The 15440-nt window shown below is 43.7% G+C and overlaps 1 pseudogene; it reads right to left on the bottom strand.

Annotated features, from left to right (window-relative positions):
- Positions 1 to 638: 638 nt before the first annotated feature.
- On the bottom strand, positions 639 to 15160 carry LOC135913878 (uncharacterized; annotated as a pseudogene).
- Between the last annotated feature and the right edge of the window lie 280 nt (positions 15161 to 15440).

Genomic DNA, 15440 nt, shown 5'->3' with positions numbered 1-15440 from the left:
AGGGTACCAAAAAAGTGTTGCATTATATTGTTTTAAAGTATGAAAATTAATACAAAACTGAGTTCATGTTTTTGTTATCTAGAGTTGCTTATTACTGCCTTTTAGAAGTAGTAACTGTCAGAAATTTGTTTTAGCACTCACTGAACTTGGTTACATTTTATTTACCACAATATTCGAACCATCCTCAATGTTTGTAGAGCTTCTACTCGCTTGTTAGCGGCATTCTTGATGCGTCAAAATGGGAATAAATTCGCTATTTCACCTGATGTGTCAAGAACTGGCTGGCGGCGGTCAAATGTTTTTTGTATTGCCTAATTTATCATCGTAAGTTACATTGGTATGTAATCGATTCTTTAAAAATATTAGATCATTTATCGGTGCTTAGAAAAGCTTTTATATATAAAAATAAATATTAATGTGTTTCTGAAGCCGACGTTTCCGCACATGCATCTGTTTACCTCTGTGTTCAATGGTTCGACAGGGCACTGTCAGGAGACAAAACGTCGTCTTTTGAGGGGGACAATTTATCTGCAAGGTTTTTAATCAGCAGGAGTTTTAATCGGGACACAATTTACAAATGGCATGCCGCTTTATGTGCAGATTGCAATTCAGAAAATTGTAACAATAAGCGGCAGCAGTTGACTTCGGTACGCATACATTACATTGTCCAGCCCGAAGCACAAACCAGATCATAGTCTCTTCCATTCCGAAGCAGCGGTGGATGCCACGTAGGATGCACTGCCTTCATTTGATCGAACGTATTTCCACATGTGGAGTGTCTGAACTCCAGGCACTTTCTTTGCCGTTTTCCATTCTTCCTTCTTCATTTCGCGAAAGTCTGCAAGCTCCCTCTGTGGGAGCTCCAGAATGGTGATATTCTTTAGCGTTCCTTGAATTGCGTCCACGAAGCCGCTGGCTGTTTGTATGGCCTCACTTGCAGGCTTCCGCAAGTTGTGGTGTGATGCTCGATGTTTCACAAGCCCACCAATGCCGTCGCAAGCATTTTTGCCGTGTCCAGTGGCCGAAAACATCCATTTCGTCTCTTGACATTCACTGCGTTGTAGCTAATGAAACTGATATTTATTCTTGAAGTGAGCGGGAGCCCCGTCGCTCACATGTGTTATCTTGGTGTAGATTGGCGCGTTGTCTTCCAGATGTGCTTTGATTTTTGACAGAGCCAAACATGCATGAGCTGAGTCATGAGACATATCGTCGGAAATAACGGCGTAGTTCCGAGTCGATTTTCTTGACGTGACAACGCAGGTAAACACGGTGACCTGCTTTTTCTGCCAATGGTACGCTTGTACTGCGTCTGGAAGCACAACTGTCCAGTTTTCGGCGAAATCAAAATGCAAAACAATTGCACCTCTCTCGCAGCTTTGTTTTTCTTCATGAATTGCTTTTGCTTGCACAGATCTGATATAGTTGTGGGGAATCCATTTCATGGTCATTCTTAGAAATTCTCTCATAAATGATGAAGCGGTCATAGTTTTTTTAACTAGCTCGCCGTATTCCCATGAAGCAATCAACACCTCGTCCTCGCTGCTCATATCAAAATTTTCCAAAGTGAAAATGCCGTCTTGTGGACAGTGCTCACAATTCCTGAGGAAACATGACGCAGTAGGTTCCTGGCATACGCAGAGACTCTGCATATCATCGGGAGAAAGCGACCTTCCGGAGGCGTTCTGCAGTCCCACGAGGCACAACTGAAAGTTTGCACAGCACACGCAAACACACACTTGCCACTGTGGCGAGCATTTCACCCATTTAGGACGCAAGGATATGAATTTTGTGAGGCCAACCTGGGAGGCAGGGTGAGCTTGCTTGTAGAGGCGGAATGCTTCTCGCAAGGACCGCGTCATGAACCGTTTAGGTACCCATTCCTTCTCTCCCTCCTTTTCGATTCTCACAACATCCTTTTTGTTCGGTGTCTGTCTAGAGCAATCGAGTTCATCCATGGTGTAATATTCTAAAACGGTGGTAATGTCTTCGTGTTGTAGCTTACATCTTGTATATCGCTCCTGTGTTGACCATACGCCTTCTTCATCCACCATCTTCTTCGATTTTTGAATAACGTACCTCGTTGCCTCTGGAATAACTTCCTGCACATATTTCACAGTTAGCTTGCGTGGCAGCAGTGTCAGCAGCTGGCAACGCTCTTGAAAAGACGTACACCTATTGTAGGCAGCATGTAGGTTGTCTTCCCACCTGCTGCATTGCGCACACTTTTCTTGCGGCGCACGCGAAGTCTCTGGGATATTATATGCTGCCTGTATCCCTGATCGTATTTTCGTCACCATAGCTCTGGCCACCTCTTCCTGCTTTCGCTTTGCATAGGAAAGTCTAATGCCTGTTTCACATGATGCGATTTTCGTCGCACCGGAAGTGCGATTCCCGTCGTTTGCGATGAAAATCGCAGTCGCAGTGCCGACCCCCCGATTTTCGGCTGCGACCAACCGGTTGGTCGCACAGTCGCACCGTCGCACCGATCGCTGCGATTTTCCGTCGAAATTGCGCGGAGAGCTGCCACAGGAGCTATTTCGCTGGTTTGTTTTGGAAAATGGCGTCTCGATCGACAAGTGCAATACGCGGAGACGTGGATCGTCGAATTCGGTACGTACGCGAAGGGAGAATAAAAAAACTTGTACCGCAGATTGCATTCTCCGATTTCTATGCGTTTGTTGACACTCTGCACAGCAAATGAAGTGCATTTTTACGTTTGCTTCGTACGCCTTTGCGAGTTGTCAGTGCTAGGAGGTGTTCGATCCCCAGCAGACGACGAGGTCGATACAATGTTTTGAGTAGCATGCAAAAATCGCGCTTACGGAGCAGCTTGAATTATTTCAACCTCGGCAAGGGCAAATGACAAGACAGCAAAGTACCCGAAGTTTCAACGTTGCGCTGAACGCGGTACCGTTCAGTTGCATTTTCTTGTCGGTTTTCAAGCACGAATTTCCCGATGCATCTTGAAAGCTTATTTTGCCTCTTATTAAATCTGACAGAGCAAAAGTGTAGGCTATCGTAATGAATTTGCTACGATAGCATTAAATCCGTGGCTTGAATAAAATATTACATGCACGTTTAGTTGCACCTCTTCTCTGGAGAATTTTTTTTTCTTGCACAGAAACCTATAAACATTGACTATGTTGCGGACTTTGTATCCTTACTGCATCTGTATGAACACTTGCTCTGCAAGGTAACTAACTGCACAGCTAGTAGATTAAGTAAATACAGTGACAACGTACCCTCCTGCACAATTATGTAGAACTCGTGCAACAATGCGAAAAGCAGGCAAACGCCCTGTTCTTGTGTGGATAAAACAGTATAAAACGACACGCTGAAGAAAAGTAAATCAAAACTGTGCAGTGAAGTCAGCCAGTACAAGCAGTTCTTGCACGTTCACAGCTGATCAAGTGTGCAGAAACATTCATGCCTTACATGTTTCTAGCAAGTTTCAAATAAGGTTGTGATCACATATATTAGTGTGTAAACCCATATAACGATATCCGCTGCGATTACTATCTTTATAAGTAATGAAATACCATGCTACTTGCAAGAACATATATCACCTGAGGATTTTAGAACAAATTTCTGCATTTCAACTATACACAATATGTGGTTTATTCAATAAAAGAACACAAACTGGGCTTTTTTGCAATGACAAACTTATTCCAAACTTTACTTACATACAGGCAAGAAAAAAATTATAGACAGAAATATTGTTCTTCAATTTGTTCACCTGCCACTGTGGCTATAGCATTCTGCTGCTAACACAAGGCGAGGGATTGATTTGCCAGCCATGGAAGTCGCATTTCGATGGGAGTCATAGGTGCGAAAAAAAGCTCTTGCACTTAGATTTAGTTCATCACCTTTTATTGAACCCTTACACTTCAAAATGCTATTGCACGGGGGGCATGCTTATGCAAAATCTAACACCAATAGAAAGCAAAGCGCAGAATTGTAAAACAACCATCTTTCGTGATAATTCAAGTGTGTAAATATTCATTGCATCAATATGTATTGTTCAACAGCACTGCACAAGTAAGCATGATCAGGTATAGCAAGTACTCTGTCAAGAAGCTGGTTCTACAGATGTATAAATGTCAAGGCATGAATGCTCATACTATGTCGCACACATAGCACAAAGAAAACCTTTTTCAAGAGTTGTCTCTTCTGGCAGATATGAGTGGGCCATAAGCAGCAGAAACCTTATTGCAGGACATTGTGTAATACCGCTTATGAAAAAATGAACAGAGTGAAGAGGCTTTTAACCCTTTATTGACGAGTGTTGCCTACAGGCAACACACCAAAAAAGAATTTTTCTCTTGTCGAGTTTAAGTATCGAGTACGAAGTTTCTAGCTAAATGTCTTCGGCCAACACTGAATGACAAGCAGCAAGCGTCATTTGTTGGTTTAGAGCAGGAACACTGGACGAGGAAGAAGAAGTTTGGCACGCGACTCACTGTCTTGTGCAAGCAAGTTCAGAGGAGACAGGCCAATGCAACGTATGCAGCTGCATTGGTGTCGCACATCTGATGTAAAGCAAATGAAATGGGCACCTCTGGTTCACATATGATAAGAGCTGTCTATACAAATTGAAAATAAAGCTAGGTGGCTTCAATGGGGTGAAGCCCACTTCCTGTTTCCTGCCTGGGGTTTTCCCTCTATTGCTGAAAAATTTCTGCAAAATATTTTTTTCTTTTTGTTGATTATGCTTACTCTTGACGTGTTTTGCATATTTAGATAGAACAATAAACATGTTTTCTCGGTATTTATATGTCTCGTCATTAAAGGGTTAACAGCAGTACCTCATGCTGCTCTAATAAGAGGAACGATGTGCAAAAACATTTCTGGTAGAACACTTAAACTAACCTTCTGAAAGACAGAAAATTCCAGGTGAGAGTTGGAGGTACGTTTAGCCCACACACACCAACAATACGGGCATACTACAAGAAACACTACAGCCTATGGTGTATTACACTCTGTGGGAAAGCTATCTTATACAGAAATAAAAAATGATGCAACAAGCCCTCGACAACACTGCAGACTTTCTTGGCTAGTCTGGCCTCTCGCTTTCTGATAAGTCAGCTCATATCGACGTCAGAAAAAAAGAAAGACTAGAATCAAGAACTACCCCAGATTGCACATTGTGATCCACATAGCTGGACAAATATGCCCGCAAGTCAACATCCACAAATCCTCAGCTAGTGTAAGCCCATGACGGCAGAGCCAGCATGTGGGTGAAACAATTATGCAATGCCTGGACGCAACTTCCACACCTGGTGAAAAGAATAATCTCGAAATAAGGGGGTGGGCGAGCGGATACTATAGAAAATCGCAGATGCTGTGCTTGTGTCCAAGGTATGGTACGGTATGAATTACCAACAGCACACAAAAAAGACAACTCATCGAATACAGGCATCGGGTAGTAATAACAGGTCTTTCCAACTGTACCATGCTTGAAGACCTCTGTGAGAAAGAGCTAACGAACAAGCACCTAGACAGAGTAGAGTTGCAGCCTGCAGCACAAATTCTTTGTCTCAAGAGCTCAGAACCTCATCGCAAGATACTATGCCAGCTAGCATATGAGATGCAAAGACGACTACCCCTCCCTTAAGAAACACAACCTCGGGAGTACCTGAACTTGAAACACAACAGGCCCATACCATGGAATATGGGGGCAAACAATTAGGCCAGGAGACTATATGCAACTGCCAAACACACAGAGGAGGTTGCTAGTCATGAAGATACAAGCAAACATAAGGCACATATAGTACACTGATCTGGCAATAGCAGTGTAACAGTAGTATGACACTACATAAAACTAAACCCCATATAAGTGAGTACCATTTTAGGTCATCCTACACCTAGAAAAGCTGAACGGAAAGCAATCAAAGCAGCACTTGTAATGCAGATTACACCCTGCACAACACCCTGCATGGATTCACCAGAAACTGTCTGGGCCTGCACATCACACAAGATTGTCAGGAAAATCAGGAGATTAACACGCGACTTGCCAGCACATGGCCAGAAATTAAATTACAGGATACATAGCCATGCAGATATTCCAGGACACAAGCGGGCTTATAAGCCTGACATAATAACTGAAAACTAGATGAGTTTGTGTGTATTCATTATTAACTAAAGTGCAACAGATAGGCAACACACAAGAACGAAGCGCTCTGTGTGTTCACTTCGTTCCTGTCCATCGCATTTCTGTTGCAGTATAGTTAATGAATTCATAAGGCTGCACAGGAGAAGAATGATACCTCTGCACAAGGGCCCGATCTCGCATCCAAATCCACACATGTGCACACATACACACACTAATGTTGCAAGAGTGCATAGCATGAAGCAGTATCAACAGGATGACACTAGATATGGATGAAGACTAACTTTCAACTGAGGTTCATTTGTAAAAATGTGGCGAGTTGTAAAAGGGCGATGAGCAAAACAAGAACAAGGTGAAAGCAGGAGCCAACGTTTTGACAAGTGGACTTGTCTTCTTCAAAGTCCACGTGTGGAAACGTTGGCTCCTACTTTCACCTTTTTCTCATGTTGCTCATCGTCTTGAATTTCCATCTCCTGCCTTCCCCGAGTTTTCCCCAGAAAAAGAAAGACATCATTGAAGGATAGATAAAAATTGGTGCTTGATGCAGCCAAACATAAATAAATATGCTACAGAAAGAAAATAGAGAAAAATTCCAAGTGCAGGAAAAAATAATTACAATTGCCAATCCTGCATGCCAGCACCTTTCAAGAAACACTGTTGTTATTCCAATAGACAGACTGACAGTTTGCTTATGCAATGCAAGCACATTCTTCCAGTTCCATGCCATTGGGGAAAAAATGAGTTTCCTGGAAGGTAGCCACTTGCACACTTGGTGATCACTGTTTTTTTCCCTGGATTTGTATATCTATATGTATTTTCCCCCTTTCCTGCTTTTATGTTTGGTTTCATCAAGCACTAGTCTTTATCAGGTTTTATTGCTGTACTACTTTGTGGTAACCTTTATAGATCACTGCATTTTCACAATAAACCTTTTAATTAGAAGTTAGCATACCCTGTTCTTGCTGCTTCACACTGTAAATTCTTGCTACATTGGCCAAATAAAAGATTTTTAAGGTATCATGAGGGCTATTAAAGTGACTTGCTGCAGTCTGGAAAAAAAAAACGAATAGCCTGGCTGCAAATGGCACCAAAGAACACATAGGACAAACAAGAAAACCGTGATGATCTAACAATCAAAAGTTTAATGTACACACCGAGTAAATGCTCGCTGACGAGCAATAGACTGAACATACACAAAAAGGAGAAGCAAAAATTCATGTGCATTTCCTGACGGGAAATGCATCCATTTCTAACGGAGGCCGTGATGACAAGATTAACCCAGCATTTTTAGATCTATAGCTTCCGTAATTTCTCTAGGCAGCCGATCTGCACAGAATGCTAGCTTCTTCCTCTACGATGCACGCTCAGATGTGGAGAGTGCATTGTAGAGGAAGAAGCTAGCATTCTGTGGAGATCGGCTGCCTAGAGAAATTATGGATGCTGTAGATGCAAATACACTGGGAGAATCTTGTGTCAGCATGGCTGCTGTTACACTTTCAGAGATGGATGCGTTTCCTGTTGGGATCTGTATGGACACGCATCAGATCTTGCTTCTGCTTTTTGTGTAAATTCGATTTATTGCTTGTCGACCAGCATTTACTCGGCATGGTCAATAAACTTTCATTTGTTAGTACACCTCATGAGATTATCTTGGTATCTAGCAGAAAGGTGTTCATTCTTTTTAGAGTGAAGCTGTATATGCCTAGGCAAAACACTCATGGTCCGATCACAAGAACCCTAGCGTAGGGGTATGAGCCATTGTTTCGGGGGTTGTGAGCCATTGTTCGTCTTACATGAGGGACGGAGACATTTCTTGTTGGGTAGACATAGAAATACTTATGCATTTAACACATAAACATTTATCTACGCATTATTGCAAGGAAGGGACACAGAGTGGGACGGGGTTAAGACAAGATCATGATGTCATAATTATCTTGCAGCAAAGGTGTGGCGGGCCATTGGCTACACCGATAGTGACGTCATTTCTCTCTAGCAGCAGAGCGCGCGTGCAGAAGTCTCTCTCAGACTTCCCTATAGGTTCAAAAATGTGTACCTGTATTTAATTAAATGAAATGTGCAGCCCCGGTGTGTCACTTGGTAACTAAAGTGCATAACTGAGTCATAAACATTATGATTAACGCATTACAAAACACAAATGCGTAACATAATTCAGAAAGACTTCGACGGACCACCTGGATTAACACAATTAACCGCTACTCATTGCACTTTCGAAGATGGTGATCTTGCAAAGTGCAATGTGCGGCATTCCAAATAAACAATGTGATAAACCCAAGCCAAACATGTGCATAACCTCATTAAGAAACACAGACATAACCAATAATATAGAAAGACTTGAATAAGCCATTGGAATTAACCCAGTGATAAAAACCGGGACTGCACATTTCAGCTTCGCTGGTTTACCGTCTGTACAGGGTGCATGGGCAGTAACTTTTTCTGTTATTGTTTGTTAAGTATTGTATAATGTTGTGCCAGTAAAACATGTTGGGCTAGTTGGTGCAATGTAGTGGTACTGCTTTTTTTGCTGGTTTTTTTTTCTTAATGTTGTGCCCTTCTTCCTTTTGTAACAACTTTTTTATTCCCCCTTGCATAATACTCCAACCTTGCAGCCTGCGAGGTATATAAATAAATAAGTACATAAGTACGTCATTCATTCATCTGCATACACCTCGCACCATTCCTTGCTCAACAAACGTCACTGTGTTGATGTCTCGCAGCGTGCATCTACATTAACTGCCGTTTGCGTTTCGGTATGGTTTGTGAACAGTGTAATGCATAAAGATTACATGACATGCATTAAGGTTGTGACCTATGTGGTGCATAAGCAAACCTTGCAAAAGATGACATGTTAGATTGTTGGAAATAAGACAAATTGTATATATTGCAGTTACTTTAACAGCATTTAATTGACCACTTGACAGAATCTTCACTTCGCATAGATTCCAACACGTACACTGAATCTGCAGTTTTCTTTTTTGCTTATTAATGCAGTCGTTACTGCATGGCCACATGGTAGATTTGAAAACAAAGTTAAATAAATTAGTTTGTTGCAATATAACAATATGTGTAGATCACTGCAATTGTAACACGAGAACTTAATACAAACATGCACACTATAGGATGCAGACAAATGCTCAGGACAATCTCCAGAATGTTTGCATCCTGATACTTATGAAAGTGAACGGTTTCATTCCATGGCTGTCAATGAGAGGGAGAGAGAAAACTTAATTGTGTTCGTGGAACAAAAACGCATTGATAAGCTTAGACATATAGTCATTGCTTAACACTTTCGAAATGAATAATTATAGCTTGCTATCAACATTGAAGCAGCCATTCGACAGCAAGAAAAGGAATCAGTTTTTCCAGCTCTGAACATTGAATTGCAGGAAATGCAAGCAGGCATAAAATTCTGCCAATATAATGTTTAGGAATACCAAATTGGAATAAACATTGAGGCTTGCAATTGTACTTTCTCTGGCTGAGCAATCGAGTTTGAAATGACTCCCATAAGCATGTCGTAACAATGTTGATCTAATACAGGTTAAATGCATGACTAGCTTAAGAAATCTGGATGATTGCTATAAATTACAGTGAAGAAACTATAATATCTAATAACATTAATAATATAATAATAATATTTATTTCCACAAAACAGGCTAACCGTGAGAGGCTTGCGAGGCTGAGCAGAAAGCTGAAAAATTCTACGGCAAGTGCGCCTGCCGTGGGCCTACGATCCTGCATTATGAATAGCGCGTATTGATATGGTCTTCTTGTTAGAAGTTCCGAGTATACTACCAGCGCGAGACAGGGACAACAAAGGGGACGAGAACCGTGTCTTTTAGAATGCTATGTTACAACGTACAGGTTTCTACAAAAGTGACGGTAACTGCTCGAAACATTTGATGCGTCGGCTTTTGCGCCTTTAGAAATATTGAGAGGGGGCTCCCATATTTATATTCGCAGCGCAAGCACGGCGATCGACGAACCAGGCTAGCGCTAAGGTTGAATTTCACCACACAATTTTCATTCCACGTCGTAATCACACAGATCGTTTGAGGCTTCGTTCAGGGGCACACGCGGGCGTTCGGGTTGGTGCTTCTTGTTGCGTTTGGCGTCAGAACATGGCTAGGAGCAGGCACCACATATGCGCAATGACAGGCAATATACACGCAACATTTCTCTAGACGCTGACGCCGAGCACGGGTAGCGCGAGGATCTTGTTGGGCTGACACGACAACTTCGTGGGAGCCGAATTCCGAATACTGCATATACGGTGAGGGTAGCTATATGAACTTGTCGATAGGTCATCTTGCAGACTGTTGTAGCACAGGCAGAACGAAACGGTCATAGAAGGTAGATAAGACAACACACATCGCTGAACCACCTGCGAACAGCTGTTTACGTGCGCGATGTCGCACTGAACTACAGAAACCGCCGTCGCGCACCCCAAGACAAATCTTAACTAACGTTTTTAAATGAGTAAACGTACAATTATTTGCTTATAATCAAGAGAAGTCAATAATATTATAATGTAAACGTTTTATTCACTACAATAAAAGAATTATGCAGCGTGTGCCACGAAACCTGGCACTAAGCAACCCTGGGCGTCGCACCAGTCGCATTGTTAAAATCGCAATCATGTGAAATGAGCCCTCTAAAAATCGCATTGCGACGCGTGCGACAGCACCGATTTTCGTCGTTGCAGTCGCAGCATGTGAAACAGCCTTGAGGCGTTTTTTTAGAGCGCTCGGTGGCTTTAGGGTGTCAGGATTGGGGGCTCAATCCCATCGTCCGTGGTCCTTTGCCAAGATTGGAGTACGGCATGAATTCGAAGGTAGCTGGCCCATGCCGTCGTCCAACTTATTTACGCTGAGATCGTTGATGAAGTGAAGAACTGTTTCTCATCGAGAACGAGGAAAAGGGTTTATTTACAGAAACTAAATCAGTCTAACATGACTGCTTGAGAAAAAGAGTATTAGTCCAACAGGACTGCATGAGAGAAGTGACTCAGTCTAACATGACTGCTCAAGAGAAGTGTCCTCAGCATTCGCACAACCACAGTTTTTATACACTCGATCCGCCGGTCATACGACGCGGCGACTGTTCGTTTACTCATCACCAACTCGCCGCTGCACTGCAGATCAGTTTACGTACACAAAGGCAACCGCGCTCTGTACACAGAGGCAACCGCGCGGGGTGCCGTTCCGGGAACTTTCGGAGCCGATCGAGGGTCGCTCGTTGTTCTGCGCCACTCCGAAGCGTGAGAAGCACAAAAATACGTAGTTCCCGCGGCAGCTTGTCCATGCGCGTCAAATCAGCTCCGCGTTGGGGAACTCCGGAATCATTGTTCACGCACCGAACTAGTTCCGTCACAATGTCGAAGGGGCTGGAGGAAGGCGGCGGATTCCAGCGCAAAGGCCGCTTCTTTGAACGCCTCCCAGCTGCAGCGACGGAGAGGGAGAGGTGCGCGTCGTGTCGCCCTGTCGTAACTGTGTGGCAATCTTGTTTCGCAGTTCGCCATTCTTGACAAGGGGCGAGATTTCGGAGGTAAGGCTAACACTGGAGTTTAAATTTTCTACAATTTCTTCTCCAGGGCGGAATTCTTCGAATGTTTTGGTCGACTCTGCCTGCATATTATCTATGTCTTCCTTGAACCGACGGTAACAATTCTGACAGATGAAGTCACTTTCTCGTACTCGGAGAGCTTCTTCGGGAAGTAGGACTTTTTTTAGAGCAGCGACATTGAGGGTCTTTACACTGCGAAAATTACGTCCTTTTTCAATTCTCTGTTTGTGCCTTTTTGAGTAGTCGGCACAAAACGTTCGCCGCGGAAATCTCTTCATGAATGCAAAAGCTCACCGCTTCCGAAGATTATCGTGGGACAGAGGAGCAGCTGACGGATGCAGGGCCCAGGGCTGCTTTTCCAAAAAAAAGGAGATGGACAGATGGATAGATTTTTAACACAGGCTGCCCGCCGTCGACACTGACGCTGGTTCGGTCTGGCGTACGAGCTGAGACTGAGATACCAAGTATGCTTGTCGTGGGAGCCCTCGAGCGCAGAGAAACCACGTGAGTACAGAAAACGACGCCACCCTCTACCAGGCCTGCAAAACGACGCGCGAAACTCGAGATCCGAACAACGTCCGCTCATCGGGCCTGTCTCGGTCGAAGGTCCAAGGCTGAGGTATAACTGCCAGGCGTTCGGTGCGTTGCGATGGAAAGATGATAGCGGCGGCTAAAGCCTCGGTGCGGTGGCGGCACACATGGTGCTATGAAATTCAGGGTCGCGCCGGGCGTTATATAGCTATAGGAGCGGCTGCCAAGCGCGGTTCATCCATGGAGCGGCTGCAGCTCGTTAGAGGCATCTTGAGAGTAGCGACGGGTGCATTAAATGTTTGCATAAACGACCACTAACCACACGTCACTCCAAAATAACGTTCTCAAATATGCTTACAGTAAGTTAAGTCCCACTGTTAAAAGAGTACGAAAGCGAATAGGAGCTTTATACCTTTGATTGTAACAGAAAAAAAATACACCTAAAAATCACACTTATGAACTCAGCAACTGTAGCGTTTAAATGTTACCCACAAAAAGACAATACTAAATCCAGCTTCTCACGATAGCGCATCCTAAGAGAAAATACTGAGCAATCGTAGGGATTGAAATCATGAACTCAGTTATGTATTCATTTTCATACTTTAAAACAATATAATGCAACACTTTTTTGGTACCCTAATATTATCGAGTATTGAGGATAATTCAGGCAAATTTTAATGAAATTCGATGATGATGTTTTTTTTTTAAAATCCAAGTCAAAATTGTCATTTTTTTGACGTTTTTGAACTTCGGCCAAATTTGAGGCCATATTGAAAAATATCTGTCAAGTGTAGAACTACAAAACTTGCCTAAAGTGAGTAAAAGTAGCTGGAAAATACTGAGAAAAAGATGAAGTGCGGATATCTTTAAGCATCTTGCCCTGAGGCTGCCCTGAAAAGTGCAACTCTTGCACCGAATAGCTCCGGAAGCGAAGTTTGGGATTTTTTATTTAGAAGATTGACACTGCCAAAAAATGTTTTTTTATTTGTTCGTATAGTACATGTTGCAAAGAGATAACAGAAAAATACTTATGTGCGGAAAAAAATTATTGTGCATGCAGTGAGGCTCCAAACTTGCAACTTTGCGAAGTGGCAAAAACGACGTTCTCCACCTCGTGTGACATACGATTTTTTTCCGAGAAAACTAGGAAGTTTCTTGCAAAACTAAGGCTCATTCCTTGGTGTGGACACATTTGCCCATCGGATATAAAAATTTCATTGAAAACAAAAAATGGTCATGGGACCTCGATTACCGTTCTTATCTGAACATGCCCATATATATATATATATATATATATATATATATATATATATATATATATATATATATATATATATATATGTGTGTGTGTGTGTGTGTGTGTGTGTGTGTGTGTGTGTGTGTGTGTGTGTGTGTGACAGAGTGAGGTGGAAATCGGAGTGTCGGCACGATGAGCCAGGTCAGGGCGTTCTCTTGTACATCTCGACAAATAGGACCAGGCCAATTCCTACCTGGATGCGGAGTTTGGCGTTGAGGAGATTCTTAGGGCTCTACATGAACTCAGTGGTAGATCCGCACCAGGGCCGGATGGTATCTCCAACAAGACGTTGCGAAATCTGTATGATAAATCGATCGCATACCTCACAGAGGAAATTCGTAAAATTTGGAGGAATGGAACCGTCCCATTGCCTTGGAAGACTGCTCTCGCTGTACTCATCCCCACACCGGCAAGACACCTCGCCTTGACAACTTGAGGCCCATCTCTCTTGCATCCTGTATGGGCAAGGTAGCGGAGCATGCGGTCCTCAATCGACTCTCACGGTTCTTGGAGAATAACGACATTTACCCCCATAGTATGCTACGATTGAGAGCGGGCCTATCCACACAAGTTTCTATGAAACTGATTAAGCACGAAATCATACACAACGACTCTAGCGACACTCGGGCCGTTTTGGAACTTGATCTTGAGAAGGCGTTCGATAACGTAATAACAAGCGTACCTCGACTTGACCCTCCACTCAAAGTGCTCCGTGAGGGCGGTTTTTCATTTCACAAATCGCTCTCCACTTGAAACGCGCCTTGAGTGGAGGAAAGCTCGAGCGCTTTACTCGAGAATTTCAAGCGAGGCTACCTTGGATCGCTCCTCGAGTGAGGTTAGTGCGTAAACACCGCTGCCTTGTGAAATGTCGCTCGCCTCGTCTGGTCTTTCGAATAGACGCCAGTTGCCTCCATAGCTTTTCTTTGCTTAACCATGCTGCGCATATTGTCACGTGGTGGTGACGTTAAAGAACACAGTAGCACGTACTGTGAAAGACAAAACTAACTTTTATTGGGCGAACCTGTGCCCACAAAAACAGGCCACACTTATAGCACAACGATAGCGGCGAACACGGGCGGCGATCGTCGAAAATCTGATCAGCGGGTCAAGCGCGTCGGCTTTTATACAGCAGTCGTCGAACGTTCAAGATTAATCCTTCGGGCCCGCGTGCCTTCCACAAGGTTCTACACCATTCGCGTCACGCGATGAAATCAGATAACACAAGGTTCGGCGACAACAGACAGCCAGGTAGAAGCATCGATAACTTTCCAGAAACTTCGGATACATGCAGGCGCGATCCCGCGATGTGCGATTACAGCTGTTAAGCGGCGAAACGTGGTCGCCCGATAAAGATAAGTACACGTGTCAATACCCCCCTCTTAAAAAGCATCGACCCGATGTTGCAAACAAAGGAAAGTAATAAACAAAAGCACTTCCTCAAGGAAACGAGGCACCTGGTCCAGCACCAGCGAATACACAGAGGTCTTCTCAACCACAGGTGACAACTCATCCGATGACTGCTTCGTGTCGGTGAGGAGCCAGAGGGCTAAACGGAGGATTATCAAGGCGTCGTCACCAGTGACTACGTCAACCATGCAGGCAGGCAGTGAACGCTGGCCGCACACCATCCTCTTCATGCCAGCGCATGGATTCTTCCGTCAACCTTAGAGTATTGAACAGGCTCTCTGTTTTTCTTGAGGGAAAGGCTCCAAACGAAATAAAGAAAGTCCGGCTGAACACACGAAAGAATGTTCTAGCTGTCGACACAACCCGTGAAACCACGCTGGAGACACTACGACAGATAACAGATTTGCACTACATAAAAGTACGACCGGTCATACCTATGGATGGGGCCGGCACTGCATGTCTGATCTACGATGTTGACTTGGCAATTTGGAACTCGGACCTGCCAATTCT

This window comes from Dermacentor albipictus, unplaced genomic scaffold (assembly GCF_038994185.2).
Source record: "Dermacentor albipictus isolate Rhodes 1998 colony unplaced genomic scaffold, USDA_Dalb.pri_finalv2 scaffold_46, whole genome shotgun sequence".
NCBI lineage: Eukaryota > Metazoa > Arthropoda > Arachnida > Ixodida > Ixodidae > Dermacentor > Dermacentor albipictus.
This window is presented reverse-complemented; position numbering and strand designations above follow the sequence as displayed.